The sequence below is a fragment of the Quercus robur genome, chromosome 9 (assembly GCF_932294415.1).
Source record: "Quercus robur chromosome 9, dhQueRobu3.1, whole genome shotgun sequence".
Classification (NCBI taxonomy): Eukaryota; Viridiplantae; Streptophyta; class Magnoliopsida; order Fagales; family Fagaceae; genus Quercus; species Quercus robur.
This window is the reverse complement of record NC_065542.1, coordinates 26514824-26525262: the sequence shown is the minus strand read 5'-3', so window position 1 is coordinate 26525262 and position 10439 is coordinate 26514824. Positions and strand designations below refer to the sequence as shown.

General features: G+C 30.5%; 1 pseudogene; it reads left to right on the top strand.

The window, feature by feature from the left end:
- The first annotated feature begins 2709 nt into the window (after positions 1 to 2709).
- On the top strand, positions 2710 to 10033 carry LOC126700892 (probable polygalacturonase At3g15720; annotated as a pseudogene).
- The last annotated feature ends 406 nt before the right edge of the window (positions 10034 to 10439 follow it).

Here is a 10439-nt window from a genome sequence, read left to right as displayed (position 1 = left end):
AGGTAACTCGTCCAAGAATGGCTTGCTATTTGATTGGCTAAACAAGCAACCAAATGATTCTGTGGTGTATGTGTCATTTGGAAGTGGTGCAACACTGTCACACTAGCAAATGACTAAGCTATTTGTGTCATTTTTTTAATCTAGAAAAATGTATATTTTGTTATTATTTGATAACTATTACAATTCTAATGTCATATCATTTTACTAATATCTTACTACTAGACTCATAAACCATTATTATTGCTAGATTCATAATAAGTTATTGTTCCTCTACTTTCTAATTTGTGATTGCTTTAGTGTTGAATATGGGTTGCTTCATTGTTATTTTACTGCTAGACGTATATGACTTCATTGATACTATACCACTAAAGAGATGAAAATTTGAACGCATAGCCTACCACAAGATGCTCCAAACTAATAAATGGATTTGGCTAAGTCTGGGTTCATTAGAGGAGTTTGACTGACCACTCGAATCAAAGCTCCCCTAGATTGATGTTGAAGTAGCCAAAGATCTACCACCTATAAAAGCCAAGACCCCATACTCATATCCACTCAATAAATGAATAAATGAATTCATTTAGGACTTGGAACTTGCTCACCTAGTGAAACTTCCACTTACTAAGAATGTGCTGCTAGAGAATCGATGTTGAATTCCAATAGCTAATGTCACATCATTTGGAGGTTTATCTTAATTTTTATTTATTTTTAATTAAAAAATTGGTAGTTTTCCCATGCGTCGCATGGGTTAGCGACTAGTTAAACTAATGCACATGTTGATACTACCTCTACAAGAAGTCTGTTGGAGTAGCAAGGCCCATTGAACCGCAATGCATTCAACAAAAATATCTTTCCCTTTGGTATAATGAACACTGGGCGGACTTCAGTAGCTTTATAATTACACACATCATTCCAAGCTTTTTCACACGCCTATCAGGAGCCACAAATTAATTTAGTAATTTGGACATTTTTATAGAAAGTATTTGTTTAAGTACTAATAAAGAAAATCTAAACATATTAATTTGATTGAGAATTTTTTTTTTCTCAAAAAAAGACAAGATGTGAGGTAGAAAAATGAAAAAAGAAACTAGCAAAAAGACAAAGGGTAAGAGCCTTTTAATTTAGTGGTATGTCGCTATTTTGAAATAAGGACAAATATGGGTTTGATCCTAATAGGAACGATTTTTTTTTTTTTTCCCACTGTTTTGGTTCATGCTATTTTGGTTTTCCAAATTCATTATTTGAGTTCTTCCATTCTTTTCATTCGTTGATGCATATATGGAAATTCAAATTGATAGACATAGGTTAAGGATTGACCTCTTGAGAAATTGCTTACAAGCTATTTGTCAAAATACTTGACAAAAAGATTTTTGTGACATGAAGACTTTGAAAGTGTATTTTTGGGATTAAACCTGCAACATATTTTCTTGTTTAATATCAGTCAAAATATAGGCTAGTAAAGAAGCCAAATTTCTTAAATTGTTGAGATGACAATGAGCATGCCTCTTACCAAACTTGTCTAGCTAGTTGAGCAGCTTATCCTATTGTGAATCTTTTATGGAGCTTAGATTAAAAGTATTTAGGACATAGACTCGAGATAGTTGGCCACGACATGGACCCATCCTTATTTTATTCTCTTTTTGTTATTTGTTTCGTTAACATAGAAAGTATCTAATGAAGTAACAAATGCATCAGCAACAATTAAGTGTCCAGCTTCATCAATATAAATTTCCAATGTGTAATTGAATAGGCTTAATGATGTAATTCAATTTGTATCAATTTGTACCAAGAAATAGTATTAGTTACAACCATGTAAAATAACAAATGAATCAGAAAGAATTAAGTGTCCAGTAGCATTATTCAGTTTGTAAGGGATTGAGTCAGTTTTGATATGTACATTGAATAAGAGTGCCTCCTGTAAGGGACCAAGTCAGTTTTGATAATTTTATTATGAGCCTAAAAGTTTCCAATTAGATTTTGGTTTTGCAATAAAACTGGTTTCCAAAATCAGGGAAGTTTATTATGTTTTAGATTTTGGTTTTGTAATTGAACAAATCTTGAATGTCTCTTATGAATTTTTCTTCTCTTTTATTTTTTCTAGGTTATATTGAAAATAAATATTTACTCAAATTGCAAATATGAGTGTGAGCAATGAAGAACTTGAAATAATTTCTCTTTGTGATGATTTGGTAGAAGACTCGGTGCATGTTGAGTTGGAAATAGTAGAAGATCAAAATGATGTAGACTTGCCTACGAATGATTTGAATCAATCTTTTGCATCTAAATGACCTTTGGAACCATGTCTTGATATGGTATTCAATGACTCAAAAGATGCTCATGCATGTTATAATGCATATGCAAGGCGAAAGGGTTTTAGCATTCGAATAAATCATAAATGATTATCCAAAGAAGATAAATCATTGGTTGGAGTGGAATACGTTTGTTGGGGGGAAGGGTTTCGTCATAAAAGTTATGAAGATAAAGAAAGAAAAGGTCCAAAACCTGCAAAAACTAGAGTGGGATGTAAAGCAATGATGAGTTTAAAGAAAAAAAGAAGAAACATAGATTGTAACTAAGTTTGTGGACAATCATAATCATGAACTTCTTACTCCTAAGAGTACAAGTTTGCTTCGTGGACATAGAGTGATATCATGTGCCTAAAAAAATCTTATAGATACACTTAATGAGCCAGGTGTACCTACGAGGAAGATAATGTCAGTGTTGAGTAAAGAATTTGGTGGTGACTATAATGTTGGCTGTGTTGCGGTTGATGTTCAAAATTATTTGGGCAGTAAAAGAAGAAAATTACTTCAAGATGGAGATGCACAAAGAATGTATAGCCATTTTACTGAGTGTCAATTAAAAAATCCAGGTTTTGTATATGTAATTCAAGTTGATAAACAAGGGTGCATGGGAAATTTCTTTTGGGCAGATGCTTGGTCAAGAACTGCATACCAACATATTGAAGAAGCTAGACGCTTAATTGCTGCTGATGCATTTGTTACTTCATCAGATACTTTCTACGTTAAAGAGACAAATAACAAAAAGAGAATAAAATAAGGATGGGTCCATGTCGTGGCCAACTATATTGAGCCCATGTCCTAAATACTTTTAATCTGAGCTCCATAAAAGACTCACAATAGGATAAGCTGCTCAACTAGCCAGACAAGTTTGGTAAGAGGCATGCTTATTGTCGTCTCAACAATTTAAGAAATTTGGCTTCTTTACTAGCCTATTTTTTGATTGATATTAAACCAAAAAATATATTGCAGGTTTAATCCCAAAAATACACTTTCAAAGTCTTCATGTCACAAAAATCTTTCTGTCAGGCATTTTGACAAACAGCTTGTAAGCAATTTCTCAAGAGGTCAATCATTAACCTATGTCTATCAATTTGAATTTCCATATATGCATCAACGAATGAAAAGAATGGAAGAACTCAAATAATGAAGTTGGAAAACCAAAATAACATGAACCAAAAAAAAAAAAAAAAATTTCCCTACTAGGATCAAACCCATATCTATCCTTATTTCAAAATAGAGACATACCCAAACCATGAAGATATCAAAATATAGCAACGGCCAAATCAATCAAAATATTGCAAAACCCATCAATATTGAGAACAAGAACAAATCACCTAGGTTCAGCAAGGTAGTACGGTGGCGGACGGAGGTTCGATGAGGTAGTGCAGTGGCAAACGGAGGACCAATGAGGTAGTGCGGCGACAAACGAAGGTCCGACGAGGATTGGCTGGAGATGTAGGAGCTGAAAAGGGATTGAGATTTTAGACGTGAAATAGGACTTGTTTTTTTGTTTGTTGAGATATTATTAGGTATATTAGGATGTATTAATTTTACAATGAATTTGAGTAAAAGTCTAATGTGGCATGTCCTTATTGAATTTTACACCCGTCCTTATTGATTTTTTTTTTTTTTTAGAAAAGAAAATGGGGGTGTTTATGGTTATATTAAACCCCCAGGCAGAGCACACATGCTTAGGGATGTGATGCCCACCAACAGACTCCTGCTGGTAGTGGGAATTGAACCTGAGCGTGTTAGGCAGAGCGAACGAACCATACCCAGCTGAGCCAAGCCCCCGTTGGCCCGTCCTTATTGAATTTAATCTCATGTTCATAATTCAAAATGAAACTTAATTAGATGAGAATTTGTCTAAATTAGATACGTCACACATGAAGACATGACTCAAAAGGAATTAAACTTGACTTTTCAAATGACAAATTTGCATTAGCAAATATATATATATATATATATATATATTTTTAATTTCGGTGAAAGATGATGCTAATCAACTTCTAAAGTATAGTCCAACCTATGCTTAAGACGGTTTTCATTGAGATGAATAACAAATTACTGAATTTTTAGAATGGCAATGTTGTAGGATATTACATGTGCTAGTATGATTATGATGTTGTTCTCTGTACATATTTGAAGTAATGTCCTCCATTTTAGGCACAAATCAATGTGTTTTTTTTTTTTTTTTTTAGAGAGGTTGAAACTCCATAGATTGAACCTCTGGACGCCATAGGTTGAAACTCTATCACAATTTAATGTATTGATGGCCAATTTCTTTGAAACATTTGGTTACCTCTATTTATGTAAAAGCTTTAATGGGATTCTAATTTAGAATCAAAGTTTAATGAAGAAAAACATAACTTAAAAGGAAACTTTAATTTTCAAAAGGTTTGCATTAGGAAAATCCTAATAGATAGTTATGGCTGTCAAAGAATTTTAACTAAATATTGTAAGTTAAGAAAGATATCTATCTTAGGAATAATTATTTAAAGTATGAAACTAGTAGTCTAGAATAATTCTAAAACCTTCCTTTAATTCTTCCCAAGCCTTTAAAACCCACATTTTTTTTGTTCAAAAAAACACCTCACCTCTTATCATACACTACGTTAGATGTGATTTCTTAACATATATGTACTTCAATTTATAAATAATTTTCTTATTTCATAAAATAATACAATATATCCTCGATTTAATCTTACAATTATTTGATCTCGAAGGGATATTCTTTCCTATTCAGAGCAAATCCAAGTGTTAAACTAAATCATGAGAAAATGGTCAACCCTAGCAAAATGGGTATAGAAAACCACGCTACCTTAAAAAGAACAATATTTATGTAAATTAAACATTTATGTGAATAAAGAGAGGTGATGACAAAAAGTTGACAAAACTAAATCTACGGTGAACTGTTTTGTCAAAGTGATCTAAAATTCAGGAGATCAAAGTCAAACTATATTTTAGCCTTTTTTTTTTTTTTTTTTGATTTTGAGCAGAATATTTTAGCCTAAATTTAATCAAACTTGTTAATTAAGTTTAGGTTTAGAATACAAAATATTTAATATACATACATGGTTAAGGTATTAATGGATTTTTATCACCACTATGTTTTGCAAATTGCCAAATTAGAACAATTTCAAATTTTAATACCAAATCAAGACTGATTATAAAAAGGGTAAGATGTAATTCTCTCTCTCTCTTTCCTCTGCTGGGGTAATGCTTGATTCCAGCGTCCAGTTGCACTAAGATATTCAGTTAAAATTACTCAAAACTTTGTTGGGGTAAAAGATAGAAAAATTATGATGAAAAACTAGATCGATATTCACATTTTTGAATTTCAAGGAAACGTTTGTGCATTACCGAATAAGATATATAATCCTGCCAAACTATGGCAAACCATCTAACTTCTTAAACTGCCACTTAACTTTCAATAGCACCTCAAAAACTTAAGATATATAATATCTAACTTAATTAGTAATCATAAACATAAACATAAACATAGGAATCATAAACATATGAGATTTATTTATGCTAATAAATAAACTTAATTAGTAATCATAAACATAAACAAAGAGTAAAATAGGAATCTCAATGGAAAATTCAGGATCTATTTATGCTAATAATGTATATGAGATTTTAAGGGATGTGAATAATAACTGTAAATGATTTCTCACCCAAACAAAAAGCAAAAATTCCATTCATTTGGCCATTGCATGACTTATTTTCATTAATGGTACACGGCTACCACACTATATATTTATACTTCTCTCTCTCCTCCTTTTCCCATACCTGGACTTACTACAATTCAATTGTACTTCCTCTCTTTCTCTCTTCAACTCTATTATAATTGTTGTGTCTTAGCTTTTAAAGATGAAAGCTACAATCCTTACTTTGTTTCTTATCTTCATGATTGCTTCACCATGCTTATGTAATGATCTTGGCAAAGTTTTTAACGTTATTTCTTACGGTGTTGTTGGAAATGGCAAAATTGATGATACAAAAGTATGGTTTTTCATCTCATCCCTTTTTAATCAAAGTACCACTTTTATCACTTTCTTTTGTTTGTTCTTGTTTTGTGTGAATATATATTTTCCCTTGTCTTTGTTATAGTTCCTTTTTCACTTGATGGTACAATATTGTTGTATTCTTATTTTCTACCAGTCATCTATTTATTTAAGAGCAAAGTTTGGTTACAAATTTAGTTTTAGTCAATGGTTACAACTTCATAAATTATTATCTAAAAGAAAATGATTTCTTTTAAGACAAAGAATTTTCAATCCAAAATATGTTCATGGAATTTTGTTTTTATTAACTAATATTGAAGAAAATTTCTTCTAATAGAAATGACACATTTCAAAATGAATTTGCGACAACTAATAGGCTTTTGCAAAAGCTTGGGAGGCTGTGTGTAACGCAACTGGCATCACAAGCCTCATTACACCAAAAGGAAAGATATTCCTGCTGAATCCCGTGCAGTTCAAAGGTCCTTGCAAGGCCACCAAAGTTCTTGTGCAGGTATTATCAATTCACTACACCAAAATAAGTCTATTACATCAAGTATTAATACAACAAAATTAGTATAGTGGTATTAGACATAATATCACATCTAAAAATTAAAAGTCGTTGCAATAGTAACTTAAAAATAGTAAATTATTACATTAATAATAATTAGTTGTAATAATTTATAATTTTAAGTTGCAATAGAGATTTTAATACTAAATTGAATTTAGAAAATTTTTTGCAATAACTTAAATTGAAGAAATCAATTTTTTTTAATAACTTAAATTGAAGAAATCATTGTAATAACTTGATACCAATTATATTTTGCGATATATTATAATAGATTGAAATTTCAAAGAGATGGCTTATTGCAACAAATTTAACATTGCAATAACTAAAATATAAATTATTTTACAATCTAATGCAATGACAAACATGAAGCTGCAATGAATATATTATTACAATGATCTAATTCCAATTATTTTACAATCTATTATAAGAAAAAATATGAAAATTTTAACTATTACAATAAATATACCGTTGCAATAATTTGAACCCAAATTATTTTTGTCAATTCTTTACAATCTATTGTAATAAAATTTATGAAATAATAGCCTATTGCTACAAGATATTCGAAATAATAAATTGTTTATTGCAATAGCAAATATATTATTACATCAAAATTTTCATTAAAATATTTAAGGTTTATTACAACAAAATTTTTTTGTAGCACAAACTTATTACCTCAAATTTTATTGCAACATTTCGCATAAACTATTGCAGTGACTTCGATGTTATTGCAACGATTTTTTTTGTTGTAATAAACATTTTTTTGTTCTAGTGATTTTACATTAGTTTTCAATCTATTTTTTTAACGTTGAACTCAAATTTATTATTTAGGTTTATTGGGGAAAAAACAGAAAGGAAAAGCCAATTATAAAAGTTGATTTATTTTTTTTTTTTTTATTCTAATATATAAAGAAAAATCTGATTAAAAAAATATCATTTTATTTTTCTTTCAAATTTTATTTCTAATAAAAAAATCTGATTTTTTTTTTCTAATTTTTAGGGAACTTATTTTATGTATTTCTTGTTGATATATTACTCTTTTTATTATACCTATAATCAATTTACTATTTTTTATGTATCAAAATTCATTAAAATAATTCACCCAAAATAATTCATTAGAATAATAAAGAAAATGTTTCATATTTTCTCAATGTATTACAAGGTTCAAAAGTCAAAATCTTTTTTTTTTTAAAGTCAAAACCTATAAAAGGAAAACGAAGTTAAGGGAATATAAAGGGGACAAAAAGGGAAAAAATAAGAAGAATGTTATTTTTATTTTTCAAAAATAAATTATTAGAAAAAATGCTAATCAAACTTCAACTTCTTTATGTAATAATAAGCATATTAGTTATTGTTCCTATTATTTTTCAGGTTGGTGGGACTATTGCAGCATCAGCAAACCTAAAAACATGGACTGACAATGAGAAGTGGATTCATTTTGAAACTGTAGATGGTCTTGTTATAAACGGGGGTGGACAAATTGATGGCCAAGGAAGTGTTTGGGTGGAATGCTTGCATTGACAAGGTCAATATTAATTAATAGCATTTCATATATATATGTAGATTGATTTTAATCAATTTTCCTTTTTATTCTTTAAGTTTCTACTCATCAATCTAACATTGGGTTTCAATCCCTGTTTTTTTCAGAAGCATTGTGATGATCGACCCACTGTAAGTTGACTCTTTCCCAAATCTGAGAAAATATTATGGAAAATATTGTGTTATGCTAAAACTTATTAGGAAATAATAAGCCTAAAGGCAAATTTTGTAGTCATGAAATATGTAACATTAAAAGAATTAATGCTATATATTTTGTCTTTCTCTCTATACAAGTATTTAACATGATTGGGAGTTTAGAAAGTCTCAAATTGCAAGGCATTATGAATTAGAATTAATCGTTCATTTTTTAAAAAAAAAATAACTCAACTGTCCCAAAATCAAAATTGCAAACCGTTTGATGATGTTGCAGGCTCTTCACTTTCACAACTGCAGTGGCCTTCAGCTAAGCAATTTGAGGCATCTTAATAGTAAAAAAAATCACATAAGCATAAGTGGATGCAAGGGAGTTAAAATCAATAATCTTCGTATTTCTGCACCTGAAGATAGCCCAAACACCGATGGTATTGACATTTCTACCTCAAGCAATATCGAAGTCCTAAACACTGTGATGGAAACTGGTAAATTAAATAATTTCTAAATATCTTTTAATGAATTTTTCATTAAATTAAGTTGATCTCAATGGTGGTACAAAATTTAGCTGATTGGCATTTGCTTCTGTTCCATTAGGTGATGATTGTATTGCTATCAACGGTGGGTCATCAAATATTACCATTTCTGGCGTTGCATGTGGACCAGGCCATGGTATTAGGTGTGTTGGTTTCCCATTTTCTTTCATGCTTATAAAGAAGAGACAAAAATCAATTAGCTATAGAACATTCAACTTCAGATTCCTACTGTTTTTCCATGGCATGATGAAATTTCTGATCAAATATTGGTTCCTCTTTCTCTGTTTGTTATTGTATGCAGCATTGGCAGCCTTGGAAAGAATGGTCAATGGAGCTTTTGACACAGTCGAAGAAGTACACGTGAGGAATTGCACTTTTAAAGGGACCCAAAATGCAGCAAGAATCAAAACATGGCAGGTAAAAAAGTGAAATGAAAACATCATTACATCAATCTTATACTAACTAATATTTAATGTGATTAATGAAGGTTTTTGTTGTTTTTTACTATTGTAGGGTGGAAAAGGGTATGCTATGAAGATCTCTTATGAGAATATCCAAATTATAAATTCTCAAAACCCTATCATTTTTTACCCTAATTCTCTGAATGCCAATGCACAGGTACAAAAAAATTATAAACATTAATTTGTTAACCATTCTTTGTTTAAATCAATGTAATGGTGATTCAAATGATTATATTGAATGCAGTCAGCAGTGGAGATTAGCGACGTGACATTCAGAAATGTGTATGGAACTTCGGTTGATGAGATAGCCATTGATCTAGTTTGCAGTGATCACTTTGGCTGCAGCAACATTGTGTTGAATAATATTGATATAAAATCGGCTATTCCAGGGAAGCAGACTATTTCTCGCTGCAACAATGCTCATGGATCAACCCTGTCACTCTGCACTCCTATTGTTCCATGCCTATCTCACTGATTTTGAGCTTATGACTGTGGTGGCTTCGTGCTGTCTACCCAACCGAACTAAAAACCAAGGCCCTGCAAAGATCTAAACCCCTAGATGTTAACTTTTAGGAATAGACAAAAAAGAAAAAGAAAAAAAACAGCAAATAGTTTGCCGCCGAAATGAATGTAGTAAGAATAAAACTTTACTGTTGCACCGTGTTATCCTTTTAGAGTGGCTAATATTTTATGAATTGTAAGCCCACCAATTAATGCAAGCATTAGTTTTTGGAATTGCCTGATTTTGATGATTCATATTACGGAGTTTGTTAATCAATTACTTACATGCATGTTGAAAACCAAATTTTTTTTAATTGATGAAGTACTTTATTATTAAAATCCTCTTAATGCATAAAATTTAAAAATAAATAAATAAAGAA